Here is a 20862-nt window from a genome sequence, read left to right as displayed (position 1 = left end):
GCGGGACTGGATGTACAGCTCAGATGGCAGTGCACCAGCTACAAGCAATAAAAACCTACCAAGAGCAAGATGCCAAGAGTTCAACCTCTGGCTAACTAAAATAAAATATACAAAATGAGTAAAGGATCAAACAAACAAACTACAAAGTACATGTTATAAATAGTGTCACTTCAAACATGGGGAAATTGAGGCACAGGGCTTTGGAAACAATATGGACAAGGGCACACAGTGAGTGAGATGCAAGGTCAAACGTGAACTTGGCTAGGCAGATTCCCAGGGCTAACTTTGGCAATCCACAAGAATATGATGCCTCTCTGATCTGCCTCCTAGCCTTGTGTCCTGGGTTCTAGAAGGTTCTGATAACCTGTCAGGCTCTGGTTCCATAGACCTTACTGCCTGAAGAACTCCTGGGCTTGCTCCAGGGAACACAGAGTAGGGCCTAGAGTATGTTTCTTCCGTGTGTGTGTGTGTGTGTGTGTGTGTGTGTGTGTGTGTGTGTGTGTGTGTGTGTCTGTGTACGTGCACATAGCTTCAGGTCTGTGCTGCATGCAGGATGTGCATGTAGCTGATTTATAACCCTCAGAGAAAACAGAATTGCAAATCTCACCCACAAATCTTCCTTATCGAGGTACTTTCGACAGGCAGACACATCGTGAATTCCCAAGAACAGGCAGGCCTCCCCCTAGCCACAGTTCCATCCTGCTCTCTGCTCCCTGGGGGCTTAGTGGGGGAGTGTTAACACTGTCAGGTCCCTCTGGGTGCCAGTCATCCAGCCAGCTCACCCCAGGACTGGTGACCCATCTGGGTGAATCTAGTACTGTCCAGATCAAACACTGCTCCTGAGTCATCGAGCCTAGGACAGCCTCAGAATCCCCTCCTGACCAGTCCCTGCACACTGATGGCCCTGCTGTAACTCTCATTGCTCAGATGGACAGGGGTGAGGGACCCTTGAACAGCAATGGCGGCAGCTGCTGGTCTCCGTTTATTGACTGGCTGTGCTGCCCTTACAAGAGGTGCCTAGAGGTAAGGCCCCCAGGACCTCTTATGCCAACTTGGGCTCCCAGTTCCAGCACAGGTAAGCTGATTCTGGAGTCTAGGTTCAGAACAACTGTAGCCTGGCCCCTCAGGTCCTAGGCTCAAGTCTTCAGCCCCTAAAAGGGTGTCAGGCTCTGTCTTTAACACACAGCCCCTAACCCTATATCTCCCAGATAGTGGGGCGAGGGGTGGAGGACTTCACTTGCTCTTTACTAGCCCCATTCAAATTTGCTCAGTTGTGGGAGATTTTGCTCCAATCCCAGACCTTGCCAGTTCTCCAAGGTCTGTGATAATCCAAACCCTTCCCAGGCTGCTTCTGCATTTGAGGGTGGTGAGGGCAAGGCACATCCAGAAGCTGGTGGCCCAATCTCAGCTCTGCCCTGCCCTGTCCTGCCGGGGGACCCTAGCCAATAGGCTGCCCTTCCTGAGTTGAATTTTTTGCTTCGGGAAAATAGCTGGGTTCGTTCTTAAGATCACTGAGATTACATCCAGAGTACAAGAGGAGCCTTGATCCTCAAGACAGGCATATTCAAATGTAAGTATAGACACACACACACACACACACACACACACACACACACACACACACACACACACAGTTCAGGAAGTCAGGCTACAGAATTCCTCAACACTGCACCTTCTGGGGCTTGCCCTTCCTGTGAGGTGTTTCTCTCCCCTGGGCCTGGCACCGGGGCAGATTCACAGCTCCTCCTCCCCCAGCTCAGACTCTCTCAGCTCCAAACCTATAATCCCAACACAGAAAATGACAGGTTTGCCCAGCAGACGCCCTCAGCTGGCTGGCGGGTGGGGAGCTGGGTGGTAACTGTGGTGGTGGCTGGGAGGCAGGCTCGGGCCATGCAGCCATCGAGTCATAAGAGGTCAATGTCAGGGCCAAACACCATGGGGACTGTGGGCAGAAGGCAAAAGAAAGAGAAGAGTGGGAACAGTGATCATAGATTTCAGGCCTGGTCTGAGGCTGGCTCCCTGTGAAACAATGCCCAGGGAGGAAAAGGTTATTCCCCTAGAAGCCCAAGACAAAGAAGGGAGTTCAGTCTTCAAGGCTAGTATTGTAGGATTTGAGGACCTCCCCCACCCATGCAGGCCAGCCAGGCCTTCAGGTGGGCACAGTTTGGGCTTTGGGAAACTGCAGCGGAACCCTGGCCTTGCCTCAGCTGCCTGGGGAAAGCCTGGGAATCTTGTTTTTGCATTGCCTCTGGGAAAGGCTTGGGAACCCCTGAATGGCCTTTTCTGCCTTCCCCCTAACACACACACACGCACACACGTCCCGTCTTGCAGGAGTTCAAAGCTGCTACTCATATCCTGACCACATCCACTGCCCCTTTACTCTGAAATGGACTTTTCCTAAGATCCAAAGAAACCAGGGCACCAGGGCCCCCTGTTGTCCCACCACTGAGAAGAGTCACCAAAGAGTAAAATCCCTGCCCTCTGGAACTTGCCATCAACGCTGGAAAAAAGATTGTCTCTGGATTCAGAGCCATGTGGCAAGTCCCATCTGGGCACGGCCATCCATCATGCTGCTCTGACTACCTATGGCTCACACTGGCTTTCAGAAAGTCTTATTCCTTGCTAGCTTCAGTTTCCCCACTAAAGCAAGCACAGAGGGAGGCTGGCTTAGGGGCGCAGAGGCAGAGGGTGGTGGTTTTATGAGTAAGAGGAGGAGAGCCTGTGCAGGGCTGGGCCGGGGAACTGCGGTGGAGGCTAAGTCTGAATCTGAAATCAAGGTGGAACTTTAATCAAGGAATCTGACAGGCCTTGTCTGAGTAGTACTCAGTGGCTCTTGTGTCCCTGGGTGTCATGGAGGGACAAGGGAGGCTTTCTGCTCAGAGGAGGCAGCAGTGTTTGTTTGGGATCCTTGGCCAGTTTGGAGTTCTCCTGTGACCAGCTCCAGCATGGGGTTGAGCCAGCCTCCCTCAGTACAGCTGGGCACAGGAGAGGCAGAGCCTGGGCTTACCATCATCTGATAGCACACGGGGCAGAGGAGCCAGGCAGCACCCAGCGTGGGGAAGGAAAGGCCCACTTGGACACCAGGACAGGGCCATGACTCTCTGCTATCAGGCCATAGCCACCACCATCTCTGGTCCTCTTGGCGCTTGGTGATGGAAACTCTCAGGAGGTTATCTCCCCTCACCCTCTCTATTTGTCCCCTGCCCTGCAGGCAGATGTGAGGCACAGGCCTGCCTCCATGCTCGCACCTCTCTAGGGAAGGGGACAGTGGGACAAGCAACAGGACAGGTAGATGGTGGAGAATGCTGATTGTTGTCCCTGTGGTCTCTCACTACACAAGAATGTTCAGTGGAAGCCCCACCCCCCACCCTTCCCCAAGAGGACAGGTGGCACAAATGGCAATTGTTCCTGTGGCCTGCCTGCCTGGTGTGCCTGCTCACCTGCTGCCCGGTTCCCCACTTGCCTCGGCCTCACCAGCCCCTTCCCTGCCCCCTCACCGCCTGAGATGGCTGTCGCCATGGCAACCCTGTTCATTCAATCCAGGGATAATGAAGCCAATGTGTTTTTCATTTCCATGAGGTAGAGAGCAGAGCTGAGAGGAGAGGAGAGGGGGCTTTCCCTGCCCGCCCCTCCTTCCTGAGGAAGAGACAGCAAGCAAGTAGGGCCTGGCCAGCAGAGGGACAGACCCCCGCTGGGCAAGAAGGGGGTGAAACCCAGGCCAGCATGCTCTCAGCCTCACCATAGCAGACAAGCGTCTGAGAATGCCAGCCGGAATGGCAGGCCTCTCTGTCAACTCTGAAGAGGAGGGGTGGCCACAGAGTTCAGGTAGGGTAGAGGAAACAGGCATTTTGGGGGTGGGGGGGTGTGTGCGCGCGCGCGCGCGCGCACACACACACACACTACACACACTGGTACTGAGTCTTGACCTCAGGGAGTCACCTATGGCTTTTGTTTGCTCAAGGCTGGCACTCAACTACTTGAGCCATAGCTCACTTCTGGCTTTTAGTGGGTTCGATGGAGTCTCGCAGACTTTATCTGACCTCCCTGGCTTTGAATTACAACCTTCTGTCCTCAACTTCCTGAGGAGTTAGGAGTACAGGTGTGAGCCAGCAGTGCTCACATTGAACTTTGGCCTCTTCAGGCTCCTTTTAAGGACAATCAAATTCACCAAGCACCTTAGTGAGAGTCTTAGTGAGAGTCGGGGGTCCAGAGACTCTGTGGTCCAGGAGCCAGGATTTATGATTTCTCCGCTGGAAGAGTCCACAGCTCTCGTCAGTTGCTCCAGGTAACGGTGTATCTGTGTGTGGAGACGCACTGCCCACGGGCAGGTGCACTCAGTAGGTTTCTTTCAAGTGGAAGCCGCCTGGTCTTCTTCCTCTGGGGTCTTTGGCTCAAAGCATGAAGACAGCAGATGTTGAGGAGGTTTGCCTGAGTCAGTAAGCAGTCAGCTGGCCTAACACCTCTCCTTCCTTCCGGCTCTGAACGAGGTGCCTGTTCATCCCCTCATAGGATTAGTGGAGGCCTGAGCAGGGCTGGCAGAGGGATGTGCGGTGGGGTGAGCGGGGAGCCACAGTCACTGCCATGGCTCGCTTCCTGCAACCCCTCTGGCAAGAAGCCAGGAGGACCCATCCAGAAGGCCCAGCCTATCTCCCTGATAATTCAATCACGTTGGAGGCCAGCGGCCCTCTGTCCTGGCTGAGCTGGCGGATTTTGGGGGGGAGGGGCGGGAGGAAGTCTATGGAGAGAGGAGATGGGGGGAGGGGGGCCGAGATGGAAAACTCAGAGCAGGCCTTGAAAAATGAAGAAATAAACCTGCCAGGAGGGAGACAGCTTCCATCCGTCCTCCATAAAGCTGTCTTAAGAACCACAAAGGACGTCGGCTGGGCAGAGGGGGCTGGAGGTGGCTTCTCTCCCTGCTGCTCCCCCCCCATGCCACCCAGCTGGGCTCCAGCCACAGCATAGTGAGGGTTGGAGAGGAGGGGCTGTGTGGGCTAGAAGAGGGGAAACAAGAGGCAGACATGGGGAAGGGGCAGCTGTGGGAAGCAAGGGGCCCCTTGTCTGCTCAGTAACATTTGCACACAGTAGGCACTCAGTGTGTGGGGGCTGGCAAAGGGAAGAAACACATGCTGTGACTACAGCAAGCTAGCTAGCAAGCAGAGGCTGAGTGGCTGCCCAATTAAGCCACAAGGAGCCTATCTTCCTACTTGACAGCAAGCAGGCCAAAGTCACACGGCAAGCCAGAGCCTCCTGGGCACCAATATGGGGGTCCAGCCCACGGCTGCCTTTACCAGGAGTTGTGCTGTGGGGTGGAGACATCTCTCTTCCATGTCCTCAATGGCTACCATTACTCCCAGTCCAGGTTGTTCCAGCCAGGGGGATTTCGAGGGACCCTGAACCCCACTCACAATGTCAGACCACATGGAAAGACAGGGAAAGCAAGTCCAAAATCGACAACAGAGATACAGCCAGCATGGGCCAGAGGAACCTCTGGTGGGAGCAGTTACAGGCAGTTTTTATGTTTCATCTCTTCTTTGTGACCTTCAGGCAGTCTATGACAAGTGTAAATAACTAAGAGGACAAGGACATTATTAAAGCTGAAAATCAATAGTCAGTGTGCTACTAAATGCTACTGTGCCACTAACTACTACCTTGCCCCAATTATAGGACAAAGCCAAAGAAATTCGTGTTGAATTAGACAGCAGCTACACTAAGGCTTCTCCATGGTAGTGTGTAAGCCCTGGAGGATGTATTTAGGCAGAAAAGGAGGGGAGCAGATTGGCTTTGTATTTGCTGTGTGACTTTAGGCATGTCCTGTACCTCTCTGTCTTTCCCACCACCCAGACCCGGCTTGAGGACGAGGAGGTCTGAACAGGCTAGAATTACACTGGAAGACTTCATGAGCTGGGGACAGGGCAGCTGAGGTATGTCCAAGGCAGGGTAGGCCAGCTCAGAGGAGGGCGGAGGAGCCTGGCCCAGCAGCTCAGGAGGCCAGGGGCCTGTTTACAGTGGAAACACAGACTTGAAAAGAGTTCACTTTTCCACTGTTTTTGTGGTGGTGCTGTGGGGAGCAGGGCTTCCTGAGAGGCGAGGCCAGCTTTCCAAGGCCACACGGAGTCCAGCCCTGTGCTGGCCTCCAACAGGAAACATGTTTTCAATTTACAGGTCCCTGCCAGGCGCTGCAAGCCGGCCTGTGTTCCACTGGCCTGTGTGGGGAAGAACGATTCCAGAGCCCACTGCTGGGCCGAGTAGTAACCGGGACTGCCATGGGGCCTTGCTTCCACACAGCTCCCACCATGATACCCAGCATAACAATGTGTGTGTGTGTGTGTGTACACACTGGGACTTGAGCTCAGGGCCTAACATTTTCTCTTGGCTTTTCCACTCAGTGTTGGTGCTCTACCCACTGAAGCCACAGCTCCACTTCCAGTTGCTTGATGGTTAATGGAAGATAAAACTCTAATGGACTGCTCTGCCCAGGCTGGCTTCAAATGGTGAGCCTCGGATCTCAACCTCCTAAGCAGTTAGGATTTCATGTGTGAACCATCAGCGCCAGGCCAACCTAAGTGCTGAATACCTCAATGACTCCGGATCCCACCTTCAGAGGGCAAGAATTCCCAAGATCACCAGTCTGTTAGCAAAGAAAGGTCTCAACCCACATCGGCAGATTCCTGACTGTGTCCCCTGGCAAAAGGACATACTCTGTATCCCCTGTTGGACAGGCACAGCTCCTAAAAACCAGGGGATGAGCCTGTGAGCTATCTGTCCTTCACATCTTACAAGAGGAGCAACAGAGGCTCAGAGGAAACTCCTCTAGCTTCACATAGCTGGCAAACTGGAAGTCTCTGAAAAGATTGCAAAAATGCTGCCCTCCATCCTGCATCTTGGCTTGGCTCCGGGCGGTTTGCATCATCCTTGCCTGGGCCATCCACAAAACCTTGCTATCAAGCAATGCCGGGAGAGGCATGGCAGGCCTGGCTCTCGGGCTTCCAGGCTGGTGTAGTCAGCGCGGCGATCCCGTTCTTGTTGAATCAGTGCTGCCTCCGGCCCCAGCTCTTCTGCACAGTGGGCCTTCATGTACTGCCCCTCACTTTCTAGGACTCCCAGAGCACTAGCACTAGAGAAAGGCACATTTTCATGCGATAGAATTCTTTCCTTGTTGGCTTTTTTTTTTTTTTTCATGAGCTGTCTCCTCTCCGCTTCTAACCCCCCCCCCCCACAAACAAGGGCCACGATCCTGGCGGGGGATGGGCAGGTTCTCAGGGTGACTCTCGTGCTAGACCCCAGGACCACTACAGACAGTCCATGCAGCACCCAGAGTTCCCACAACTAATAAGGTGGGTACTTGGAACTGACTACAGGCTGCCTGCCCTGCTGGATGGGGGCAGGTTGTGGCCCTTGGGAGTGGGGAGGGGTGGAGACTGTGGGTGAGAGTTCTCTGTGATTCGGAGAACAATGAGTCAGGACAAACAGGCAGGCAGGACAAAGAGCAAGATTCACAACAGGAAGCTAGAAATAGGCCCACTGACATCTTTCAGAAGGGCACAGTTCTGCTGCCCAGGACAGAGTGAGACAGTCAAGATGAGGAGGACTCAAGCAGCCCCAAAAGTGAAAGAAGGCCTGACAGGGGGCCACACTTTTTGAGGCAGGGAGCTGGGAGAAGGAGAGGAGTGAGACAGGAAGCAGAGACAAATAGCTCTACATCCCAATTTTGACTTGTTTTTTGGGGGGATGCCAGCACTGGGAATTGAACTCAGGGCCTAGGCATTTTCACTCAAGGTTAACACTCTACCACTGGAGCCACAGCTCCATTTCTGGCATTTTTGGTGGTTAACTGGAGATAAGAGTCTCCTGGGCTTCTCTGCCCAGGCTGAGTTTGAACTGCGATCCTCAGATCTCAGCCTCCTGAGCAGCTAGGAGTATAGGTGTGAGCCACCAGTCCCCAGCTTCTAGGTCTCTTATGAATCATGCCTCGTACCATGGTTCTGTCCCTTTGTGGGTGCCATGATAGCAGTGTCTAGGATCAAGAAAAGGCCTCCCATCAGGCCAACCTTCCTGGGTTTTATGAAGGCCGGGTGGGCTAGCCAAGGTGGTCCACATGTTATGTTCTCCCTCCTGTCTGACTCACACCTTGGCCTCTGCTCACGCTTGGGGGAGAGGCCTGGGGAGGAATGCCAGAGACATGTGGGAGGATGATGGGCCTCCTGCAGGAGGGCAGGTGCGTGCTAAAGCTGTGACTCACTCCTGCAAGAACTGGGACTAGCTGCACAAACTCCTCTCCAGTTCTGGGCCTCCGCTTCCTCCAAGACAGAGGCTGAGATGGTTGCAACCTCAGCTCCATATTCTCCCATCCATGGTCTTTTTTTGGGTATGGGATGGTCTCTGTGCCGCCTCTTTCCCACACTACTGCATTTCCAACTAACAAGGTAAATCTGTCTCACCACTCACAGGCCTAGGATTTTGAAGGCCAGGCTTGCAAAGGGTCAGCTTGGCTACAAAGGGGTCCCACGCACCCCAAAATGAGTATCCGAGGGAGCAGATCTGCTGTCTGACTACATTTGAGCCCCGGCCTTTGACCTCTAGGGAGCTCAGTAAGAAATGATGTAGTGTCTTTCTTTCCACAGATCAAAGCCTTCTCTGGCTTCCCCATTGCCCATCAGCGGTGACGCCTTGCCCCTCACCTTGCCTCCAGCTCTCTGCTGTGGAGGTGACATTTAGGTCCAGGGGTGAGGATGCCTTTGTTATAGCTCCAGGTGTACTATCCAGTTCCTCACAGTCTTTCCTTGCCCTGGGACATGCTCTCCCTGCTGGGCAGAGTCTCTGCCCAGCAAAGTCCAGGCCAGAAGTCCCATGACTGGGGTCAAGGTCAAGAACTTAAAGTTGAAAGTCAGATGGACCTAAGATCAAATTCTGACCCACTAGTAAGTGATCAAGTGATAATGAGCATGATAATTAACTTCCCTGCTTCTCTTTGTTTTGGGTTTGTGTTTTGCTAGGAGCAGAGTTTAGACTAAGGATCTGGTACCTCCTGGCCTTGCTTACTTCAGCCATACCTCCAGCCTGACTTTTTGTTGATTGTTTCAGACAAGCATCTAGCAGACTCTTTTGCCCTGGTTAGCTTTGAATGCTGATTCTCTGCATCTCAGCTTCTTGAGTAGCTAGTGTTGCAGGTGTGTACCATCAGCACCTAGCCAGTTTACTCGTTTTTGAAATAGACCTGTATGAAAATTAAGTTAGATGACACATGCATAGTAAATGGGGCATGTACTAATTAACATGACTACCTTTAAGACTCCTCCAACACACAACATACACTGTCACACAGAGCAATGTAACAGTGACTAACAGCAAGGACCAGATCCTAAAGCCTGGCAAGGTAGTCACTTGGGCAAGTCACTTGCTGTTTGCTAATTGAGGGAAAGTCTTCTTTATGAGTGACGGGGTGAGGGTGGGTTGGCTGTAATATGTCATACACATGTGTGGAAATGTCACAATGAAATTCCCTCTTGCATAGCTAATATATGCTGGGCTGGTGCTGGTGGCTCACACCTGTAATTTTAGATACTCAGGAGGCTGAGATCTGAAAATACAGTCTGTGAGACTCTTATCTCCAATTAACCACCAAAAGGTGAGAAGTAGCGCTATAGCTCCCGTGGTAGAATCCTTATGCTAAAAATGCTCAGGGATGGTGCCTAGGCTCTGAGTTCAAACCCCAGAGTCAATGGTCACACACATTACAAAAACAAGCAAAAACATCCTTTCTTATTAATGTACTGGATTATCCCCACCCCTCCTGCAAAGCAGCAGGCTGCCCTGGTACCCTGGCTACCATGCTGCCCTCTGTCTCTTTCACCTTCACCGCCACCTCCTGGACCTTCTGTACTCCAGAAGCCACCAGGACTCTCAGGTCTTGGGTCAGTTTAATATCCTGAGATAAACTGCCTTTAATTCCGGTTGAGTCCTCCACTCCAGTTACCATGGTCAATTCAGGGGAAGGATCTACTCTAATCCTTTGAGGGTGAAGAACAAGGAAGACAGAGGAAGGGTCTGGGTAAAGAGCAGTAGTGGTTCACTTGAAATGACATTTTGGACTTCGTGTTCTCCTGCTTTGTGTCCTAAAAGGTGTGACCAGACCCCTATGTGGTCTGTGCTGGTACTGAAGGTCGGATGGGATGACCCAAGGTTAGATCAAAGCAGCAGGTTAGCGATCAGGACCAGAGCTGGAACCCTCCATGGTTTCCCTAACTTCTTGGCACCTTGATCTTCTCAGTCATGCACTGGAAGAGAGTGATGCTCATCTTCTGGGTGGAGGAGAGGGATTTGGACAGAGAGTTGGGAAGGACTTCATCATTATTAACTATTCTAATGACTACCACTTTGGGGCACTGGGGTAGTTCTGCCTTCCAGTGGCTGGTATGCCACGGCTTGCTGCTTTCTTCCTGCCCTTGGGGCTCTGGGGTAGTTTTAGATGCACAAATACATCTCAGGGAAGCTGCCACTGCCCAGCAACGGGGCCCTGGACACCTTTGCCCCACAGGCCTGCCTACTCAGGTGTCACACTGGTCTGTTGGGGCTATGCCGTGGCTGGAGAGTGACTTGTGCGGGTACCAGCAATGCTAGTGCCCTCTGTGTGTTCCATCCAACCACCCATTATGGAGTACCCACTGCACACGTGCTTCTGATCTTCACATATATCACTAGAATAGACCATGAGGATCAGTAGGGGACTGTTTTGTCTCCCCCAAGAGCTGAGCATAGACCTGCACAAAAAAATAGGTGCCAACTATGTTCTGCTGCCTTACCATGGCTGACAGAGACAGCATGGAGGAAGAGCAGGGTTGTGCAGAGAACGTGGCCCAGCATCAGGTGTTAACTGGGGCTCCTGCCCAGGCAGGAGATGGGGCCACCCCCACATGGCCCCACACCCAAGGCTAGCTGGGCAAGTAGGATGCCAGCAGAGGAGCTCCAGTCCCAGGTTTGAGTGACAGCACCACCCAGACCCTGAGCCCAAGGCCCTGACGTCATCCCAGGTGGGGCACAAGGCCCCAGCACTGAATAATTCCTCCTCTGTCACTTGCCAGGGCTCAGCCGCCTCTAAGGCCTCATTAGGATGGGGCCAACCTTTTCACCTCTTGCTGTTAATTCTCTTGAGCAGTGGAGAACAGAATGGGAGGGAGCGAGGCGTGAGAGAGCCTTTTCATTTCTGGAGCTCACTACCCACAGGCCTGGAAACCTCCCGGGGGTGGGGGGTTCTTGGCTGGGCCTGAGGGCCTGGGGGGTGGGGAGAGGCGGGCATCGGAGGGCTGCCCAAGTAAACTGACAGTGAGCATCAAAGAAGGGACAGTTTTCTGAAAGTAGGCTGTGGCCCCTGTCCTGAGCTGGCCATGGGCCTTTGCCAGGGGCTGCAAAGGATGGCTCAGGGCCGAGGAGGACTGCCCACCCCGGGTGGACCACACAGAGGGACACAAGCTCTGACACAGCCTGTGTCCAGAGGTGCGTAGAGATCTTCGCTGTCTTCCTGGTGACCTGGCCAGGCATCTCTACCTGGGGCTTCAGTTTCCCCGCCTTGGCCTCAGTTTGTCAATTAGTGTTTCTGACACGAAGGGTCTCAGAGGAGTTAAACGAGCCTACAACACTCCTGCTCCATCTCATTTCCCAGAGCCCCCGCTGAGCAAACCTGCTTGGCTCTCAGGCAAAGTCCTAGCTGCTAGCCAGAGGGCAGAGGACCTGGAAGAGCCCAAGGGAATGGTCGATAAATGGCACATCACACCCAGGAATCAGTTTCTCTGTCTCTGGGACTTGGGCTGGCAGGCAGCCACTGAGCCTGTGGTGGGAGGGAAGGGGAATGAAACCCACAGTTTACTTCAGGGATCCTGGCCATGGAGATGTCTATCTTTTTTTGGTTTGTAGGTTTGGTGGGGAATGCCAGTCCTGGGGCTTGAACTCAGGGCCTGGGCACTACCCCTTAGTTTCTTTTGCTTAAGGCTAGCACTCTGCTACTTGAGCAATAGTTCCACTTCCAGCTTTGTGGTGGTTCATTAGAAATGAGAGTCTCATGGTCTTTCCCACCCAGGCTGGCTTTGAATCATCCTCCTCACATCTCAGTCTTCTGAGTAGCTAGGATTACAGGTGTGAGTCACTTATACATGGCAGTCGTGGGGTTTTAACAGCAAGACGGATCTGGGTCTCACAGGCTTGTTGCATTTCAGCCTTCCAGAGGAGTAGGAAGAAGGGAACCAAAGAAGGAGCACATGGTGCCATCTCACTGGGTTGAGAAGGGGCAAAGACTTGAACCCAGAGCTGTCTGTCCCTAAAACCCATGTGGAAACTACTTGATGCACAGCATTCTTCATCACCGTCTTTACAGGAACAGAATTGGAGTTCCCCAGCAATGAAAAAGTCCAACCATCTGCTGAAGGGGCCACACATAGGTGGGGGAATGTGTGTGTGGGGAAACCAATGTCAGTCTTCCTGGAGGGTGTCAAAGGGCAGGCCAAGCTGCCTAAAGGATGAAAGGATATTCAATGTTTTTCTCCCCCACACAGAAAAATCTCCCTGATGTTCTATAGGTTTCAGTTAATCCAAGTCTTTCTGGCTTCCTCCTTGGTACCCTGAGGAATGAGTACATACACGTGCATGTGTGTGTGTGTGTGTGTGTGTGTGTGTGTGTGTGTGTGTGTGTGTGTGTGTGTGTGTGTCTGCACGTGCACATATGTGTGTGTGTGCAGGAGACTGTGGGGAGCAGAGGGCTGGGTGTGTGACTGTGATGGGGAGTCTAGAAGGTAATGAGGGCAGGGAGAGAGCTCAGAGGGCCCACTTAGTAAGATTGTCTCAGGCTAGGCTGTCCCACTGGTCTGTGACTGTTTGGATAGAGGCTCTTTCAGAGTCCCCAAGGCTCTGGAAGAGGTCCCAAAGATACCTAGAGAAGTGGTAGAAGGTCCCAAAGAGCTGGGAGGCAAAAGGTGTTGGTCCCCAGACCAGAACATGACAGGTGGGAGGGTAGAGTTGCTGGGAACTCAGGGACCACTGGTGTTCTACTTCTTACTAACCAGTTCTGCTCCAGGGGGAGCCTGGAATATTTTCTGTGGTAACACTCCACCCAATAGCCAGGGTGATAGACCTCAGTGGCCTTGTCCCCCCTCCTGCTGTGGTCACATCCCAGAATTGAGAAACCTGATGTATGGGCAGACAGAGAGACTGGATATCTGGGGAGATATGTGCTATGTAGCAAATGACAGCTTCTCACAGAGCCTACATACAGCTGAGGATCCTCCTTATCACAGCACCTTCCAAGCCTGGAAAGAACTGGCACACTGGATAAAAGCTACGTGGTTTACACCTATAATCCTAGCTACTCAGGAGGCTGAGATTTGAGGATCTCAGTTTGAATACAATGGAGACAGGCAAGTCCATGAGACTCTTAGCTCCGATTAATCAGCAAAAAGCACCAGAAATGGAGCTGTGGCTCAAGTGGTAGATTGTTAGTTTTGAGCAAAAAAGCAAAGGGATAGAATTAAAACCCCTGTACAGGCATATACATGCTCTACTCTGGGTTTGTTTTGTTTGGTAGTTACTAGGAGATAAGAGTCTCAGAGACTTACCTTCCCTGGGTTGGCTTGGAACCATGATCCTCACATCTCAGTCTCTTGAGGAGCTAGCATTACAGGTGTGAGCTATCATGCTCAGCCCTTTATATGGACCTATACAGTGAGGTTCAACCGAGTGAGTCCTAGCCATGACCCCACCAGCCCTGTTCACCTTCATGACCTCAGGTCCTTACTCTGCACTGCAGGATGGTGCAGAGATCAATTGTTCTGCCGACATTTCCCTTCCAAGCCTGTTTCTCCACCTGCAAAAGGAGCAGCACCCAGCATACATTGATCATTCCATGTGTGACCCCTAAGAAGGGATGCGGCAGCCATGTCACATAGCACTTGCAAGGGAAGGTGGGACATGGGCATGATGGGAGAAGATGCTCCTGGCCCTTGAAGTGGGGAGGGCAGAGGCCCATCACCCCTGTGCAGGAGGCATGGCTTAAGGCAGGTGTTCGAGGGGTCCGGCAACAGGTGACAAGGGGGGAGGCCACTCGTGCTCCTTCAGGGCAAAAGGTACAGCATGGTAAAGATCAGTGGGTGGGTGTCATTGCTGTAGCCAGGGTGTTGGCAGAGGTTGGTGAGGAAAGGAGGCTGAGATCATGCCAGCATGTGTTGGCCATGGGCATTACAGATACTTCTAGGAATAGGGATCCAGGAAGCTCCTGGAAAGGGCAACCAGATCACTGACACCCCCACCCCCAGGTGGGCTGTGCTCTGGAGGCCTACCCTCAGCTGTCCCAGGAGAGAGGGGCGGTTGATGTATTGATTCATGTACCTCACTTTTAATTATAGCAGGAATTTCATTCATGCTACTACGAAATGCCCAGGTTCCGCTGGTCCCTGATACGGGCACAGACCCCCTTAGGTGAGATAAGATGTCCTCCCCATTCCCATCTTTGTCCTCATGCCACAGTAGGCTCTGTCACAGGCAGCTCTCCCTCTGGGCAGTCTGAATTGGGAGTGGAGCAAGCATCTTGATGAGGAACTGTATATGGGCATCTTCTGTATATGGGGGTCTCCTGGTTCCTTAACCATCCATGTCACCTCCTGCTATCCTGATCAGTCACACTCACACCCTCACACCTGTTCACAGGCTGGTACTCAAGTCCCCTTGTAGGCCAGGGCCACTCATCCTGGGTGTCTAGATAAAAGGAAGAGAAAGCTCTGAAAGGGAAGCTGGGCTTTATTAGACCAATCATGGCTCCCGGAGGCGTCTGGGGTAGGGGAAGGGTCTCTGAGGAGCGAAAGGCCTGGAGAATTCGCTTCCTGGCTGCTTGCCTCTCCTAGCCCAGCTCATCAGGAGTGGCTTCAATATTGTCATTCAGACGAGACCCAGCCAGCTGATGAGCCCCAGGCCTGAGGCCCTTTTTCCCAGATGCCAGCTCCCAATTCACCAAGTCTTCCTGCCCTCTCCCAAGCCAATCTCACCACAGTCTCTGCCTCAGAGTCGCTTCCCTGCAGGTAACTTGGGCCTTTCTTCCACCTGCTCTGTGTCTGGAGCCCATGCTGAGAGGGCAGTCAGGGCAGCAAATATCACAATATTGACATTCTGAGCTGGTGTGTGGGCCTCCTGTAGGCCTTCCCTTCCCAGGAGAACTCTGGGAAGGGACTCTTGAGGGAACAGGCTTTCCCCCTGGAAGCCCAGTCTCTCCAGTGCCACCTGAAAGAGCAAAACTATCACTCTCAGACTCAGACGTGCTCTGTGTCCCCAATCCTCTGTCCAAATGTCCCGTGCAGCCCCGAGTCCAGTCTGCACACATATAAACAATGAAGAAGTCAGGACCTCCCGGAAGTCATTTGAATTTGAAGAGGACAGGGACACAGGGTGGCTGCCATGAAGGGAGATCTGGGCTCTCCTGGCCAGAGACCAGACTGTCTTCCATGCTTTGTTTGGAAAGTGACAAAGCTGGCCAGTCACCCTGGCTGTCACATACCCCAAGACAACCGAGTCAGAGCCTGTGCTGTCTTCTTCACTGGCGACAGCTCTCTGGGACCTACGAAGATCATCAGCTTAATAAGCATTCCTGATGTAGCCCAGGACCATGGCAGTTTTGCTCAATGCTAGTCACTCTACCACTTCAGCCACAGCTCCACTACTGCTTTGCTGGTTTATTAGAGATAAGAATCTAACAGATTTAACTGTCCAGACTGGCAGCTAACAATCCTGAGATCTTAGTCGTCATTGTCGTGTGTGTGTGTGTGTGTGTATGTGTGTGTGTGTGCCTGTCCTGGAGCTTGAACTCAGGGCCTGGGTGTTGTGTTGTCCTGATCTTTTATGCTCAATGCTAGTGCTCTCCCACATATTCACAGCTCTACTTCAGCTTTTCGGTGGTTAATTGGAGATAAGAATCATATGGATTTTTTTTTTTTTTGCCAGTCCTGGGCTTGAGCTCAGGGCCTGAGCACTGTCCTTGGACTTTCTCAAGGCTAGAGCTCTACCACTTGAGCCTCAGCACCATTTTCGGCTTTTTTTCTATGTATGTGGTACCGAGGAATCGAACCCGGGTCTTCGTGCATGCTAGGCAAGCACGCTACCACTGGGCCAAACTCCCAGCCCCTCATATGGATTTTCTTTCCCGGGCTGGCTTTGAACCACAATCCTCAGCTTCCTGAGAGGTTAGGGGCCATAAGTACCTGCTTCATCTGCTTTTCTTGTCTTCTTGTCCTGCGCCCATTTCAGAGATAGAAAAGCTAAGTCAGAGAGAGATTGTGACTTCCCAGAGTCACACAGGAGCTTTTGGCCAGGATCAGAGCCTCATGTTGGCCAAGATCAAAGCTGACCTTCTGCCAGCCCTGGGGAGAAGGGACAGGGAGAGGCCACATGGCTAATCCCCCCACTTTCATCTGTCCTACGACACACAAGTATTGATTACCAGCCTTAACTCAGAGCAGTTTCTTCGTTTCCTTTCTTTTTTTTTTCCAACCAAAGCTTTCTGTTCTTCACTTTTTTTTAGAAGAATAAACTCAAAGCTGCTCCTATGATTAATTACCAGCTGCCTAACGCTCTGCCACTAGCAATTTCTGGAAAGGGAATGAATTACCTTGAAAAACATCCGAAAAGAGAAGCTGCCATGAAGGAGAATTTCAAAGGTTACCTGACAATTAACAGGAGGTTCCTGGAGCTATCTTGGGGTGCTGACAGGCCCCGTGGGAAGCATGTGCGCCAGCCTGGGGCCACCTTCAGGTTCCAGACAGTGGCAGGGTATTGTGGAAGGCGGGTGTTGAACAAGCAGAAAGGGAGATACTCTCCCGAGTAGCTCTTCGGTTTCTCCCCACCCCCCCATCATGCTCGCCAAAGCACTGTGTACTGCTTAATTCCCATGGACCTGGGTTCAAATCCTTACTCCACTATTTACAGTTCAATGGATTTCTTGATCTTTCAGAATAAGCCATAAAGCCAGCTTCCTTCAGGGACCCTGATGGGAAGAAAAGTGTATTTCAGGTGTATGATGCCTGGCATTATAGAGTTGATGGCCAAAAGGCTGTGGCATTTAGGCTAGGCGCTGGTGGCCAGACTTGTGATCTCAGGAGGCTGAGATCTGAGGATCACTCAGACTCTAATCTCCAATGAACCATTAAAAAGCCAGAAGTGAGGCTCAAGCAGCGGAGTGCTAGCTCTGAGCAAATAAAGCTAAGGGATGGCATCAGGCCCCAGTACTCGCTGTGACATTTAGAAATCTTGACTTCTAAGCACCTACAGCCCCCATCAGCAATGCCAGCAGCAGCATCCTCTCTTACAGGAGGACCTGGCTGTGCAGGCCCGGGAGAAAGGGACCCCCTCAAGGTCACACCGCAGGAAAGGAAAGAAACCATACCATTGGGGCTCCCAGAATCCCACTGGGGCCCCACAGAGAAACCTTGGGCATCAGAACAGCGATACTCTTTCTCCTGGACTGGCTTCAGGGTCATCGCACCTTGGGAAAAAGGCCCTGGGGCCATGGAAGCACCTCTTCTAGCATTGGACAGTCAGGTAAACAGAGGCCCAGGCCAAAGGTCCAAGGTCCCAGTGAACAAATGCCAGAATCAAGATTTGCACCCAGAAATGGCCACCTCAGCTTGTTTGTGAACCACACCAGTGATTATGCCCTCTGTCGCCCAAGCCCCATTTTCTGCAAGATGCATACCCCATGCGGTTCAGAGAAGTAAGGACCATGTGAGGACAGGGTTATGGTGCTGGAAGCACCAGGTCTGTCCCTCTAGAACCCTGGCACATCCCCTGCCCTACTCAAGCACTCACTCTAGAGAGAGGCCAAGTCAGAGATGCCCTGGGATGGAGGAAGCATCCATTTGCATAATGACATACATCCCAGCAAAGCTAGCCAGGACCCCATCCCACTTGTGAGGTGCAGGGTGCTACAATCAGCACCCCTTCACCAGTCAGGCAGCTTAGCTGCACACCTACCTCAGTGATCTGTAAGTCACCAGTGTCCCCCGCGCTGATCAGCAGCTCGCAAGCCCCTCACCTCACTCCAGCTCCATGACCCTGTAATGAGAAGGGATGATCCATGAGTCAGTTCCACGGGGACTCTGACTCTGACTCTGACCATGGTTAGGCTCTCTCAGGAACTGGGCACTCAGGGAGCTGGGCACAAGGAGCAAGACTACCTAGCTAGGTGGGCTCTGGCTGGTCCATTTCCTTAATGCACTACCAGCAGAGCTGTAAACCTCTTCTAGCAGAGACCACGGCTAATGGTGGGAGAACTTGTGTCCAGTACTTGCAGGTCAGCCTCCACACCCATCAGCAGCCCTGCATGCTCAGCTGGTGGGCACCAGGGAGATAGCTGAGCCAAGGCTGGCTTTAAAAGCATTCCTGAGACCTGGTGCTGGAGGCGTGAGCTTGGTAATCTGAACAAATTCATTCAAATGCTAGTTTCACCTGCTCATCAAGTATGTGGCTGAAATATGTGTATATGTACTGGTACTAGGGCTCAAACTTAGAATGTGAATATTTTCCCTTAGCTTTTTAGAGAGCCATGGCATTCTATCACTTGAACCACACACACACATTCACTTCTGGCTCCCCGGGCCCCCCGACTCCCCCCCCACCCCGCCCCGGATAATTAGCTGTGAGAGTCTCACAGCCTCTCCTGCCCAGGCTGTTTTTGAATCTCAATCTTCGAATCTGAGCTTCTCATGTGGCCAGTATTATAGGTGTGAGCCACAGGCAGCCAGCTTGGGATACATTTTCTGAAACCTCCCTGCCTCAGTTTCCTCCTTTGTGAGTGTGGGGGATCAAGCCCTCCCTCAGAGAGATACAGACTGTAGAACACAGTGCATATAGAATGTAGAGTCCTGGGTCCCCCCAGCTCAAGTCAGGCAGAGTGTGCCCATTCTAGCCACCTCTCGGCCCTTCCTAGACTCCAATTGAAATACAAGTGTCTCTTGGGTTCAGTGCTTCCCTTTCACACAGAAGGAAACTGAGGCATAGAAGGGCAGTGTCTGCCTCATCCCAGAGTTGAGCAACACGTCATGGGTTGGGGAGGAACTGAACTTGGCCTCCTGCCTTCCAGCACCGACAGCCCAGACCTTTCCCAAGGGCAAGATGGCCTGGCCAGCAGAGCTGCTGACCAAGAGAAAATGATTGTTTTGGCAGCTGAGACAGAAGCCAGAGCCGGAAAGCCCTTGCTCACTCGGGGGTGAGTGTGTCCAGAACTCATCCAGGCCTCCAGGAGTCACACCACCCAGCTGTCCTGTGTTCAGAGTGTTCTGGCTCCAAGTAGCCACGGCAGCCTCTAGGACCAGAGGGGAAGGGACCTGTCCAATGTCACACAGTGACGAGCAGGGGTTAGGTCCTGGTCAGGGGATGTGAGTCTGCCTGGTTTATATCATTCACTTGCAAAAGACGGAAGTATGAAGTTTGCCTGGGCTATTTATTTCCTGAAATCTACAGGGGAACGTGTACTCTCCAATTCACATAGGAAGATCAGAGAGGTTCTCTAACCTCCTGAGGCCACACAGCTAATAAGGAACTGGCATGTATATCCGGACCTTGCCCAGCAGTGGGAGCTAGTGACAGCTGCCCCTCACCGCAGAGAAGGGGGCTCAGGAGCCAGGAGCCTGGGCCAGGCTGTGGACGTGGATGTGCTCCCTTTATCAGTGTGTTAGTGCCCTCTGCTAAAAGCTCACAGGCAGAGGGGGTGGAGGAGGGGTACACCTGGGAGGCCATTGAGAGAAGACAGAAAATGTCCCTGGTTGCTTCCAGCCTGGGAAGACCACAAGATAAACAGGTCTGGGGGAACCTTTGTACCAAGAGGGGTGCAGCCTGGGCTGTGGGCAAGTGGAAATTGACTGGTCTCCTCATGGGTGGGTCCCTCCAGTGCCTAGAGGACTGGGAGATGATGGTTATAGGGGAGGGGGCTTGAGACCTCAACACAGGCAAGGCCCAGGCAATTGCAGCCTGAGTGAGGCATGCTCTCTCAGCATGGTGGACTGTCTGGGGAGCATCCCAGAGCAGGGGGCAGGATACAGGACTGTGTTCAACCTGTCCAACGGGACCTGAGGCACTATGGGACACCGTTGCTGGACATGGTATAGGTGGAATGAATGTTCCATGCAGGAGATGTCATCACTCATGTGTGAGGACCAGAGCCAACAGAGGTCCAGCCCATGTGCCCACCTTGTCATGAGGTCAGGGGACTGGAGTATGGAGGGTTAGGTTTGAATCCCAGGTTTTCTGTTGCTGCTGGGTCATCTTTTATCTTTATTATTTATTTAGTTTTGTCTGTTGTGGGGCTTGAACTCTGGGCCTGGGCTCTGTCCCTGACCTCTTCAGCTCAAGACTAGTGCTCTACCACTTGAGCCACAGTGCCACTTCGGTTTTCTGGTAACTGGAGATAAATAAGAGTTTCATGGACTTTTGTGCCCGGGGTTGGTTTTGAAACGTGATCCTCAGATCTCAGCCTCCTGAGTAGCTAAGATTACAGGCGTGAGCCACTAGGCGCCGGGCTCTGCTGGGTCATCTTTAGGCAAGTAGATCAGCTTCTCTGTGTCTCCATCTGCTTTCTCAAAAAGGATCAGTTTCCCCTCCAGCTACTAATCTCCTAAGAGAGGTTCCAATCTGATGTGGAAGAGCAGGACCTTGGCCAGAGAAGGACTACTAGTAGAGGGGTCAGATAGTTTCCATGTGGCTTGCTGGGCAGAGGCGGGCACACCTGTGAGCCTCGAGCTCAGGGCTCCTGTCACCAGATCTCACTCCTCACATACTCTTTTTCTGTCTGTCTGTCTGACTCTCTCACACACACCCTTGTGCCCCAAGCCTGAGAGCTATGAT

At 52.5% G+C, this 20862-nt stretch overlaps 1 protein-coding gene across 1 annotated transcript in view; it reads right to left on the bottom strand.

Annotated features, from left to right (window-relative positions):
- The window catches only part of Zmiz1 (zinc finger MIZ-type containing 1), a 212724-nt gene that overhangs the window by 111126 nt on the left and 80736 nt on the right, over window positions 1-20862 (bottom strand). The window contains exon 4 of the mRNA XM_090346671.1: window positions 17995-18075. The gene's annotated coding sequence lies outside the window, so the exon portion shown is untranslated. The remainder of the gene's footprint in view (window positions 1-17994; window positions 18076-20862) is intronic.

Source organism: Megascapheus bottae, chromosome 15 (genome assembly GCF_031878675.1).
Source record: "Megascapheus bottae isolate mThoBot1 chromosome 15, mThoBot2.hap1, whole genome shotgun sequence".
NCBI lineage: Eukaryota > Metazoa > Chordata > Mammalia > Rodentia > Geomyidae > Megascapheus > Megascapheus bottae.
This window is presented reverse-complemented; position numbering and strand designations above follow the sequence as displayed.